The sequence below is a fragment of the Pseudoliparis swirei genome, chromosome 19 (assembly GCF_029220125.1).
Source record: "Pseudoliparis swirei isolate HS2019 ecotype Mariana Trench chromosome 19, NWPU_hadal_v1, whole genome shotgun sequence".
Lineage (NCBI taxonomy): Eukaryota > Metazoa > Chordata > Actinopteri > Perciformes > Liparidae > Pseudoliparis > Pseudoliparis swirei.
The window spans coordinates 25,723,880-25,737,118 of record NC_079406.1 but is presented as its reverse complement, the minus strand read 5'-3'; the positions used below and the strand labels follow the sequence as shown (position 1 = coordinate 25,737,118).

The window sequence follows — 13,239 nt, the reverse complement described above, 5'->3', positions numbered from 1 at the left end:
AAAGTAACTAGAACGGGCACTCGGTAGAGCGCATACCTTCGCATATCACAAGATTGGGCATTGAATTATGAAAATGTTGGCATTAGTTGCATGCCACTTGGATACAAATTGTGGTCAAAAGAAGATTTTAACCTTTTCATGACCTTGACCTTGACCTTTGACCCGATCGATCCCAAAATCTAATCAAATGGTCCCCGGATAATAACCAATCATCCCACCAAATTTCATGAGATTCGGTTTAATACTTTTTGTGTTATGCGAGTAACACGCATACAAATAAATAAATAAATAAATACACGGCGATCAAAACATTACCTTACGCATTTTCAATGCGAAGGTAACAAACACAAATACAACAGTAATATATAAAATACAACACAAGGACACAGGTACAATCACGGCAGTTAAAATGTAACTTATGGTTCAAAAACATTAAAACATTTGTTCCAATGTTTCCAGAAACAAGAAAAATACCCTTTATCACTTTAATTTAAGGCTTTTATTTTGAAACTTCCATCCTTTACGGCATTGAGATATTTCCCATGATGTGTGAAGAATTCTTGAGATCTTTTGGTTTGGACCAAACGGCCGATGATGTCATCCCTCCGGTCGGACGGCCTCGGGTGCCTTTTTTTTTAAATCCATGCGCCGCGGACTTCACATTCTTTTTGGTTTTTGGGAGGAAGTCGGCACACGAGGTCGGTGCAGCTCGAGCCTCCTCCTCCTCCCACGGTTCGGGTTTGAGCGTTCCCGTGGAGCGTGGGAGCGGACGTCTCCGTTTCTCCATCGCGCCGCCGAATTAAATCTTAACGATTCGTGGGAATGCTGCGCCGAACCGCTCCGGGTTCTTTTTGCTTTCTGGCAACAAAAAGAAGAAGAGCTCAGAGGGCAAATCTCACACGCCGCCGCAAAACCAAAGTAGACTTATGAAACTACAAGTGCGGTTTTAGAATGACGTCCCGTGAGGTTTGACATTTACAAACACACACACACCCGCTCTATTTCACATGCACACACACACACACACACACACTTAGACACACTTAGCCCCATCATACAGCCGGTGTGATGAGGGACGGCTTCACCGCCACATAAAAACCATCTGACAGAGAAAGACCATCAATCACGCCGCCACGCTAACCTCATGTCCAACAGGTAGGAAGTGAAACTCTCCCTCACACACACACACACACACACACACACACACACACACACACACACACACACACACACAGTGAGCCATACACACAGACAAATAATGGTTCATAAAAAGTTCTTTAGAAGGCTTTGTGGCTCTACGAAGAACCATTACCTACTGAAGAACCATTTTTATCATTTGAGGCCCCATTATAGGTTCTTTGAAGAAGTCTTTAAGGAAATGGTTCTTTAAAGGACCCTGGTTTGAAAGAAGGTTCTTTGAGGAACCAGAAATGGTGCCTCAAAGAACCATTTGTTGAAGGTTCTTTGAGACACGTTTATAGGTTCTTTGAAGAACTATTTAAGGAAATGTTTTTTTAAAGAACCCTGGTTTGAAAGTGTGGCAGCGGGGGGTGTTTAAGCTCGGCTGCAGAGTGGGTGGAGCGGGGGTGTGGTTCAGGGAACGGTGTCTGATTGTCATCAGCTGGTCTGATTGTCATCGGACCAGCTGATGACAATCTGGGTTTGTGTATCTGCGAGGCTCTGTCCCCATAAAGGAGCTGGACAGGAGGAAGAGGGGAGCCATGAGCAGAGACACAGTCGGCGGTCAGAGCGCTCAAATAAAACACGTTACCAACGTTCCCTCTGGTTGCGCATTCCTTGGGGCTTAGGGGGGGGAAAACCTACCGGTGACGGCCACGAACTTGTCACAGAAAGGTTCTTTGATGCACCAGATATGGTTCTTTAAAGAACTATGTTTTAAAGGTTCTTTGAGACACGTTTATAGGTTATTAAAAGAACTCTTTAAGGAAATGGTTCTTTAAAGAACCCTGGTTTGAAAGGTTCTTTGAGGAACCATAAATGGTGCCTTAAAGAACCATGTTTTAAAGGTTCTTTGAGACACGTTTAAAGGGTCTTTGAAGAACTCTTTATGGAAATGGTTCTTTAAAGAACCCTGGTTTTAAAGGTTCTTTGAGGAACCAGAAATGGTGCCTTAAAGAACAATTTGTAAAGGTTCTTTGAGACATGTTTAAGGGGTCTTTGAAGAACTCTTTATGGAAATGGTTCTTTAAAGAACCCTGCTTTAAAAGGTTCTTTGTGGAACCAGAAATGGTGCCTTAAAGAGCCATGACTTTTCTTCTCTCTCTCATCTTACTGTAAGTAATGAACGATGGTCACTGTGACCACCAGGGGGCGATGTGCAGATCCCCCCCTTTGCTGTTCATGGTGCCATTTGGCAGAACGCCACCGCCGGTGATTTACCAGCAAGAGACAAGGATCAAAGTTTTGGCTTTCGGGGCCGATCGCTGGCAACGATACGCGACCGCTGAACAAACGTTTTGTTCCTCCGAGGGAAAACTTTCAGTTTCTACGCCGCAGCGCGAAGCGGTAACTTTTCTTCTTTTTTTTTTAGACCAATTTCCTCCACATCTGTTGATGAAAACCTCACGGTGGGCTTGTGATATGACAAAGCTGTGCATAAAAACAAAAACTTGGTCTGGTTTCAAAGGTTCATGTGGAAGAAGTTTGAGTTCTATTCAAAGTTGGCATAATGAAGATTTCATAACCGAAAGAAAATGGCAGAATTAACGCATTATATGGATTTGTTATCGTAAAACGAACCGTCGGTAGAATAAAGAAACGTTTCTTCATGAGCGGAGGTTTTGAAAAGCAGCGACAGACATGTGGACACATGGTGTTTGTATCGAGGAATAATCACGCTGAGCTGAACTCTTTCTCTTTTTTTCTCACTGACATGAGATACGATCTGCAGGATGGAGAGGAAAAGCAGAGGGGAAGGCTTCCAGAGCCAGAAATGAAACGCGCATGTGTGTGTGTGTGTGTGTGTGTGTGTGTGTGTGTGTGTGTGTGTGTGTGTGTGTGTGTGTGTGTGTGTGAGTCCCACAAAAACAATTTTTACGAGGTTTTGTCCCGTTTCCACCCTCAGATTGGACTCTGAAAGGAAAGGAATATTAAAGTTAAATCCAATGACTGGAAAGTGCTCCCTTGAACCCTGGCTGAGGTCCCATTCGAGCAGCAGAAATGTAAAAGTTCCTGTCCCTCCACCCCGGTGGGGCCCACCTCCCCGGTTCGGGGTCGTCCCCGTAAAAACGACTCGTGGCTGGTTCCTCGCCGCTTGGAGAGAAGCCCAGAGACGGCGGCCTCGACAAGCCTCGACCGGCATTATGTTTTTCCTGCCGGCCTCTTTTGTTTGGTGAAGCTGTTGCAGAGCGCTCGACTTCCCATTGAGAAAACAAGCCCCCCCCCCTCCCCCTCCGCCCCCCTCTCCACTTATCCAACACCAACCGGCACTGGCAAACCCCGGGCCTTTTGGCCCTCCTCGTTTTTTTCTTTAACAAATTAGCCGACGCTGGTTTATTCATGGTGTCGTATTTGTTTGTTTCTTTAAACCTCACGGCCTATAAACCACGTATTTACCATCGGTACTTTTATCCCCCCCCCCCGGTGTAAATGAAGTAGCACCTCCCGGTTATTGCTTTCGCTGCTATTTGTTTTTATGAATGGGATGCCGTGCAATCAAAGTTCACTATTGTTTTTTTATTGCGGTGGGTAATTTATTTATCAGTGTTCCAAGAGTTCATGGTTTCCTTGCCTTTTTCTCAACAGCTCGTAAAAAAAAAGTTCAAAAACTGGAGCTCCTAATGAAGATTGAAGCAAAATGTATAGTTATAGCTGATAATATAAAGGTACACCTGAAATCCACACACATTATCTTTAAAGGCAAACAATGAAACAATTATATTTAATCATCAGGGACGCATGGTTACAACAGGTTTGTTGTTGTTGTTGTTGTTGTGTATTCTATTTAGTCAATCATTGCAATACAATATTATTCTATATAATATACAAAACAGAAGGACTGAAAAGGTATAGGTAGAAGCAAAAAATGCTTATATATTCCTATCCTAAATTATTAAAATCAAATAAATCAAAAAATGTATATAAAATAAAGAAAAATAATAAAGAAGATATATATATATAATTTTTTCTTAAAAAAATAATAAAGAAAATAAGAAATAATATGTATATTTTATATTTTCTTTATTGTTTTTCTTTATTATTTTTCTTTATTTTATTTTCAATTTCTGATTTATTTGATAAAAATAGTTTAGGATAGGAATATATATGTACACATACATCTTCCATATACATACGTTTCAATCACACTTATGACCCTCAAAATTTGTTTTATAAATAATCCTTTTGAAAACCCAAAATGAGTCGACCATTCATATATTTGGTATGGTTTTGGCACGGTCTGGCACGCTTTGGCACGCTTTGGCATGGCCTGGCACGGCCTGGCGTGTCAGCCCCAGTTCACCAGCGGAGCACAGTAGCACCTTTTTCCATGTTGCCCCCGCTGCCTGTCAGCAGCCACATTGAGCCATTACAACAAGTGTGGAAACCCCGCCTCTCCCCCCCCCCCCCCCCCCCGCTGGCTGGCCCACACATCCGCTCGTGGGATACATACCATAATTACACTCATCTCCCCCGGCAACTGCAATCACACAGCCCAAATAGCTGGGGCTAATTCATTACTCTGGTGGAGGGGAAGTGGGCCGCTGTAATGACACCAATTGCCCCGACCTGAACGCTGTAATCGGACCTCTCAGTACAGCCGGGCCAGGAAATGGCTGCAATTGAGGCTCTTCCACTTCCTAGCAACCGAAGCCGGGGCCTACAATTTGAAGAGGGTAAGGAAGGGGGGGGGGGGGGGGGATGCTTTGCATTACCTGTGCCCCGCAGCTTGAAATACAGCCTAATGAAGGTCGGGGAAAAAATATATATGAACGGAGCAGACTTGTGGAGGAGGTGGAGGGGGCAAGAGAAAGAAAGGAAAAAGAAAGAAAAGTGGGAACACGTGCGTCAGGCGGCCTTTTTCTCGTTAATTCGGGCGGCCGTCCTCACGGCTGAGATTAGAGACGACCGGAATTTTGCCTGAGTCGCGCAATCAGGAAGCACCGGAGGCTGAAACCAACACGGGCCGGGCCGGGGGGGGGGGGGGGTAGTGTTTCGCAAGAGTGACCCGGGTCAAATGATATTAGCAAATACAAAATGTTTTATGATGTGTTATATTTGGGGCGGAGGTGCCAGGCGGAGAGGCGGGGGGTGAAGCAGAGTTCAGAGCAGCAACAGGGAAAGGGACTCACGAAGAGGATTATCTTATCTCATCTTATCTTATCTGGAACAACCACACAGGCCACATTAACATGTTTTCAGATATAAGGTCAAAGGGTCAGAGTGCAAAGGATGCATTAGGTTTGTCAATGTGTTTTAAAGGGTTAAATCACGACAACAAACATGTGTATATGTATGTGTGTGTTTTCCTCTGGCCGGTAGTCAGATTTCATGGTGAAGTGTTTTTTTTCCCTTCCCTGTGCAACAGGAGTACATGAGGGGGCGGAGCCTCCACGTTCATGAGGGGGCGGAGCCTCCACATTCAGCTTTACCGGCTTCAACACCACCTACACAGAGGAACACGAAGGTGCCTTCAAAGAACCTTTCAAACCAGGGTTCTGTAAAGAACCATTTCCTTTAGTAGTTTTTCAAAGAACCTATAAAGGTGTCTCAAAGAACCTTCAACAAATGATTCTTTAAGGCATCATTTATGGTTCCTCAAAGAACCTTTCAAACCAGCGATCTTGAAGGAACCATGTCCTTAAATAGTTCTTCAAAGAACCTCTAAAGGTGTCTCAAAGAACCTTTAAAAAATGGTTCTTTAAGACACCATTTCTGGTTCCTCAAGGAACCTTTCAACCCTTGAAAGAACAATTTCCTTAAATAGTTCTTCAAAGAACATCTAAAGGTGTCTCAAAGAACCTTCAACAAATGATTCTTTAAGGCAACATTCATGGTTCCTCAAAGAACCTTTCAAACCAGGGTTCTTGAAGGAACCATGTCCTTAAATAGTTCTTCAAAGAACCTCTAAAGGTGTCTCAAATAACCTTTAAAAATGGTTCTTTAAGACACCATTTCTGGTTCCTCAAGGAACTTTTCAAACCAGGTTCCTTTCAAGAACCATTTCCTTAAATAGTTCTTCAAAGAACCTATAAAGGTGTCTCAAAGAACCTTCAACAAATGATTCTTTAAGGCAACATTTATGGTTCCTCAAAAAACCTTTCAAACCAGGGTTCTTGAAGGAACCATGTCCTTAAATAGTTCTTCAAAGAACCTCTAAAGGTGTCTCAAATAACCTTTAAAAAATGGTTCTTTAAGACACCATTTCTGGTTCCTCAAGGAACCTTTCAAACCAGGTTTCTTTAAAGAACCATTTCCTTAAATAGTCCTTCAAAGAACCTATAACGGTGTCTCAAAGAACCTTCAACAAATGATTCTTTAAGGCAACATTTATGGTTCCTCAAAGAACCTTTCAAACCAGGGTTCTGTAAAGAACCATTTCCTTAAATAGTTCTTCAAAGAACCTATAATGGTCACTCAAACGAAAGAAGGGTTTTTCAGTATGTGATGGTTCTTCGCAGAACCACAAACCCTTTTAAAGAACCGTTTAAGAACCATTATTTTTCTGTGTGTTTAGTTTAGCGATAATAAACCCCCACATCTTCAGACTCGAGTGCTAAAACAACATCAAGCGCGCCGCCGGAGACTCTGGATCTGGATCCACCTCGGGTCCCAGGTGGACCCGGTTTAGAGCTGGACGGCGTCCCTGCGCTCCCATTGGTTGGCTCTCAATAAAAGCGGCGTTTTTTTTCTTCCAGCGTCTGTTGGAAAGCTCACCTGTGGGACGAGGTACGGATCCGGGCGTTCCGATTGGTCCGGAGGTATATCTAATGTTCTCTGGCTGATCTTCAGTCGGCGAGGATGAGGCCAAGAGGAGCCGAGGAGCATTCCACGAGGTGGACTGGGGAGCAGATGGAGACCAGCACCGTTCAGCTTCACCTCCCTGAAGGCCAGGTGGAGGTCCAGATGGAGGTCCAGATGGAGGGGGTCCAGGTGAACCGCCTCACCTCTCCCAACACGTGCATAGGAAAGATAGTCAGATATGGGTATTAGAAGTATTTAGGAGTGTAAGAAGAACTTTTCACAAGGCACAAACTTGATACACACTCAATTTTTAAACATTAAATAACATAAAAACCTAAAAAACAGTCAGATATGGATATTAGAAGTATTTCAGGTAGAGTTGTGATACTTTGATGCATTAGAGACGTTAAAACTATGTTATAACATAGTTAGTTGTTATAACATAGTAATAACTATGTTATAACAACTTTATAACATAGTTATAACAACCAAGTAACGACCAGCAGAACCAATAATAACACATTAACTTTTCACGAGGCAAAAACTTACTCACTTTTTAAACAATAAACAACATCAAAACCCCCAAAAAGATAGTCAGATATGGATATCAGGAGTATTTCGGAGTATTAGACGTACAGTTGTAATACTTTTGCATTAGAGATGTTATAAGTTTGTTAGATTGATGTGTCCGGTCCCTCAAAAGTACACAGACAACCAAGTAACGACCGACCTGGACCAGCAGGAGCAATAATCACACGTTAACTTTTCTTTTTTCACACTTTTCACGAGGCACAAACTCACTTTTTAAACATTAAGCATCAAAACCTGTCTCAACGTCTGCAGCAACACCGTCCAGACGCCTTCAGAGCTCACCTGAAGATTCAAACAGGCGGAAAAACAGTGAAAGTTTGAGCTTTAAAAGACGTCTGCAAGCAATTTATTGTCCTTTTTTTAAAATCGTCAACATCTGGAAGAGCAGAGATTTCCAGGTGAAGCGGCAAATAATGTGACTTCCTGTTTATGACGACGTACACAGGGAGGGATTGTGGCTCGATGGTGTTTTGAGCCCTCACCGGAGCCTTCCAGGCAGCCGCTGCCTGGAAGGCGCCGGAAGGTGGTCCCGCCCCCCAAAACTCTGATCCAATCAATGCGCTACCCCCACTTGGAGCGGAGCGCATATTCAAATCCACTTTTTGGAGCGCATTGCATATTCAAACCCGCGCATTTGGAGCCAAACCCACTTGGAGCGCATTTGGAGCGCATTTAACCCACTTGGTTCAACAATTTCAAAGGTACGTAGCTATTTTTGGGCCGGCTAATGTTGTGGTAATGTTATTTCAACCTGCTAGCTAGCAGATAGATTATGCTAATCTTAGCTGTGGTAATGTCATTTCTACCTGCTAGCGAGCTAAATCTGGTTAAAATATTAGGTAACAAAGTAAGATTAATTACTGCAGATTAATCACTGTATTTGAGTGATTGTTAATGGTTAGTGGTTATCTTTCAAATGATGCCTGTGAGGCACTTGACGTTGAGACTGGTTGACTTCCAGGCTGCTTTGGAATAAGGATACCTCTGAGGCAGCCACCAGTTTTTGGATAACTCTGAGGCATCATAGGTAGTGTTGACTACTTTATATCAATAAATAACTACTTTAAAGACTTTAAAGACTACTTTATATCAATAAAGAACTTCAGAAAGCCAGCTCCAAACTATTACACCCCAGTGTCAATAAGTGTTTCATTGTCACATTGGTATGTGCATCAAATCTGAATTTAATACTGTGTTCGTGTCATGATATGTCTTTCCCATTTTTGTTAAGGCGAAGCCAAGGACCTGTGCTCCTCCGTCGGTGCTCTGGCTGCCAGGAGCATCGAATTTAAAGAAGTGGCCATGCTGCGGGCATCAGACCCCACTGTGGCCACAGGGAGAGCCACGGAGTTCAAGTAATTTGCAATATTCCACATCCTATATCTGGGCTCTGACAGGTTTAATAGACATTATTTATCCTGAATTTATGTTTATCTTTTCCTCCAGACAACAGCTCCAGCACCTCGCCAACCAGGTGAGGTCAAATGATCAATTTGACCTCCTCACGCACCTGTGGGGCCAGGAATGGTAGAGGTGGTGGTGGATATTTTAAAAGTGTGTTGACACACATTGAAAATATTAACAATTAGCAATTTGTTGTTTGTTGTGTTCATTAATTAAATATCTTCATGTTCTACATCACTGTGTATGTGTCGTGAATTGGAAGTGTATTGAACTTGGCATCTTGATTTAACTAGTCTGATAATTTAGCTAGCTGGGCCTGAAATCGCATGGTGTAAATTACAGATCCGACATGTTAGGCATGTGGATTAAGGCAAATAGTCATGGTAACACTATGTCAACACTAATTTCTACAGCTTCACATAAGGGTTTATTCCAGTAGAGTGTTACAAGTTAATGAAACCCCAACTTACATTAATTATTTTTTTTAAATGTATCGTCAGAGGACACACACATGATGGAGGAGAGACATGACTGATGGGGTGTGACATATTCTTTATTGAAAATAAAGGCCAAATACAACCCTCATACACACAGTAAAATGGTAAAAACAAAATTTCACACGCAAACAGCTTAGTTTACTAAGCACGAAGGATGGCAGAATTTAATACACTATAAATATTATCTAAATATTTTATTGGGGCAGTGTGGGACAGGTCGGAAAACTGGGGAAAGACTAGTTACGGGTTCGCTGTCTTCGCCTGCGCTTAAATGCCCCGTCGTGATGGACAGTTTGTATCTGCCGCTTGTTGTGGTCTGTCTTTGAATAGTTTGCAATCAGGTGGAGCAGTCCTCCTCCTGATCTCCTCCACCGTTATCTGGTATCTTTGTAAAAATAATTTCTGAGTCACACTCAAAGAAGGTTTCAATGTTTCAACAATATTATTCGTAACAATATTAGGATTTCATCTTCTTTACATACAGTCCAGTATTGTACACATGTAATGTCTGTACATAGCCCTTCTGTCTTTACTGCCATCCCAACAGATGTTCCTATAACCCAAAACTGTGATGGGCTCTGGAAACCAGTCACATGGTGAAAAGGGACATTTTGAGATTAGAGTGAAAATACTAGTAGGTCGAAACTCAGTATTTTGGTGAAATTGGGTTTTGATTCAATTATTATTCTATAACATGTCTATCATCCCTAAACATATCTACTTGTTTTCATTAATTGAATGTGTTAAAATGTGCTTTATTCAACCAGCCAGTCTATTTAGAACCCCTCTCTTTAAAGTTGTTTTGTCAAAATTCTATTCCATGAAATCTAACTGATCAGCTGACTTTGGGCAATCATAACATTTGAAACAGACAAATAATGAAAACATATTTGAAACAAGCTTGAAGTCAGCTTCCAAAGGTCAAATTTCACCATGTGACTGGTTTTCCCAGATCCCATCACAAATGGTCTCAGCACTGTTACTACCACACTACCACTAAAAATATAAACCTGTCTTGAAGAAACCTATGCCTAGCTGTGCACTTCACCTTTTGCTCCGATGCCCTGAGCATGTCCTCAAAAGGCTGTGGACATTCTGAAATGCCGGCTGGGATGGGGCAGTAGGGCTTGGTGGAGCAGCAGGGCCGGATGGGGCAGGAAGGGTGGATGGAGCAGCAGGGCTAGATGGGGTTGGGGCTGGGGGCGAGGCTCCACCAACCAGTGGTGACTGGTGGAAAATTGCGATCTTTGCAGATGGTCCTATAAAGTAACAAGAAGTAACCAAATTTGCTATATGAGGAGATGAACTAGTGTTGTAGTACTCGAGTCCAGATGGCAAGATAAAGAATAACTTACCACCTTTTGACACCTGCAGGGCCTTCCGCTTCCATCCTACTGTATAAAGACATTGCAAGGAACTAATAAGTATTTTGGGGAATTATTGAAGTCATTGTTAAATGTCAGTGTGTGAAAGAGACTTTTTTTTAGTCATTAAAGTAGGTCTAGGTTGAACCTTACCCTTCCTGGGCGCCATTTCTTCATGAACTGAAAGAGAAAGGCAATATGAGTGTGATTAGTATTATCACATAATGTTAGGCATATGCAATGTTAAAAATAATCTGGCAGATTTATTCAATAGGCCTATCTGTATGAGGAGGCATGAGGACAATTTAACTAAGGGATATCAGTCTACAGTCAACCAGTCTCAACATCAAGTGCCTCACAGGCATCCAAAGCTAATTGGCTGCCTGAGAGCTAACCAGTGTTAGGAAGCAGCCTGGGAGTCAGCCCCTCTTAATGTCCGTCTAGATGCCTTACAGGTATCTAAAACCAACTGGATGCCTGTGAGTTAACCTGTATACCAACGACTAGGCAGCCTGGCAGTCAACACGACCTATGATGCCTCAGAGTTATCCAAAAACTGGTGGCTGCCTCAGAGGTATCCTTATTCCAAAGCAGCCTGGAAGTCAACCAGTCTCAACGTCAAGTGCCTCACAGGCATCATTTGAAAGATAACCACTAACCATTAACAATCACTCAAATACAGTGATTAATCTGCAGTAATTAATCTTACTTTGTTACCTAATATTTTAACCAGATTTAGCTCGCTAGCAGGTAGAAATGACATTACCACAGCTAAGATTAGCATAATCTATCTGCTAGCTAGCAGGTTGAAATAACATTACCACAACATTAGCCGGCCCAAAAATAGCTACGTACCTTTGAAATTGTTGAACCAAGTGGGTTAAATGCGCTCCAAATGCGCTCCAAGTGGGTTTGGCTCCAAATGCGCGGGTTTGAATATGCAATGCGCTCCAAAAAGTGGATTTGAATATGCGCTCCGCTCCAAGTGGGGGTAGCGCATTGATTGGATCAGAGTTTTTGAAGTCGGCGCCTTCCAGGCAGCGGCTGCCTGGAAGGCTCCGGTGAGGGCTCAAAACACCATCGAGCGGGATTGTGGTGAAACCAATGGGATTTTAACATGTGTGGCTGTTTGTTAATTTATTAAAGTAAAGATAAACTTATCTTTTCCTTTTTGAGGTGACATACAGGGATAAAAAACTGTATATTTCTTTAAATTTAGATTTTTTTTGGGGGGTTATTACACACACAAAAGCACAAGGTTCCATTTGAGAGGAACCGGTTCCTCTTGTGAACCGGTGTCGTGTTCAGGGGCGTTCTGAGAAAGTGGGTCAGAGGAGCGCCGGCCGCTTCTGGCTGCTTCGAGTCACGCAGACACACAATGGCACTTCACGGGGGAGAGAGGCTCGTCTTCCTTCCTGCCTGCTTCCTGTCGATCGTTCTGCCTGACTTGGCAAACTCAATGTGTCTCTACCCCCCCCTCCTCCTCCTCCTCCTCCTCCTCCTGAATCCAATTTAGTCAAAAATTGCAGCGGAAGGGAAGGAAGGAAAAAAGAAAGTTGGGGATGACAAAGAAGAAATGATAAAATGGACAACAAAGCTACAATGGGCCCCTGTGGAAGTGGAACATACCAAGTCAACATGTAGGGTCCATTGACATGTAGATGGCGGTCGGGGTGTGAAGGTATTGAATGCACCGCTTGGCACCTACGGTGCACTAAACTTTTAACCCCGCCCACGACCTCCGGCTCCTTTCTCATGCGGGCCCTCCGGGACCAGATTGATGATAGCGGTGCACTTCCTCTGCAGGGAGCGCGACCTCTCGCTCGAATAATAGCTGACCGCTGATTAGCCTGTCTTATTAACATCCAAGGCTGGCTTTTTCTTTTGCCGTGTGTTTCCAGGGTCGGGTCGGGGGGGAATGATGAATTGCAAACTTATTAAATTTAGAAAAGAGGAAAAGAAAAGAGGACCCCCCCCCCCCTCCATTTAAGAGGAAATGGGAGCATTTCTTTCAAGGTGAATACAACTCAGACATGTCGAAAGAAAAGACCATTGAATTTTGATTTATTTATATATATATATATATATATATGGTCAAAAAGAAAATGTTGAAGGAAAAATATATATATATACAGTATATAAATATTTATATATCAGAGTCAGATGTGTCGAAAGAAAATAACATTGAATTTTTATTTATATATATATATATAAACATGGTCAAAAGGTAAAATTTGAAAGAAAAAAATAGACATATATTTATATATATATAGATATAGATATTTCTACATATTTATATTTTAAAAATATATGAATCTATATATATTTAAATACATATATATATGGTCAAAATAAAAAAATTGAAGAAAATAATATTTATTGATGGATATATATATATATATATATAGAAATATATATGTATATTTATATATAGGGTCAAAAGGAAAAAATTTAAGGAAATA

At 42.2% G+C, this 13,239-nt stretch overlaps 1 long non-coding RNA gene across 1 annotated transcript; it reads right to left on the bottom strand.

Moving 5' to 3' along the window:
* Nucleotides 1-10,335: 10,335 nt before the first annotated feature.
* Nucleotides 10,336-11,789, bottom strand: LOC130209670 (uncharacterized). Its single transcript, XR_008834673.1, has 3 exons — nt 10,931-11,789; nt 10,769-10,807; nt 10,336-10,672 (listed from the first exon to the last, which is right to left on the bottom strand). It is a non-coding gene; the product is annotated as an uncharacterized LOC130209670 (long non-coding RNA).
* Between the last annotated feature and the right edge of the window lie 1,450 nt (nt 11,790-13,239).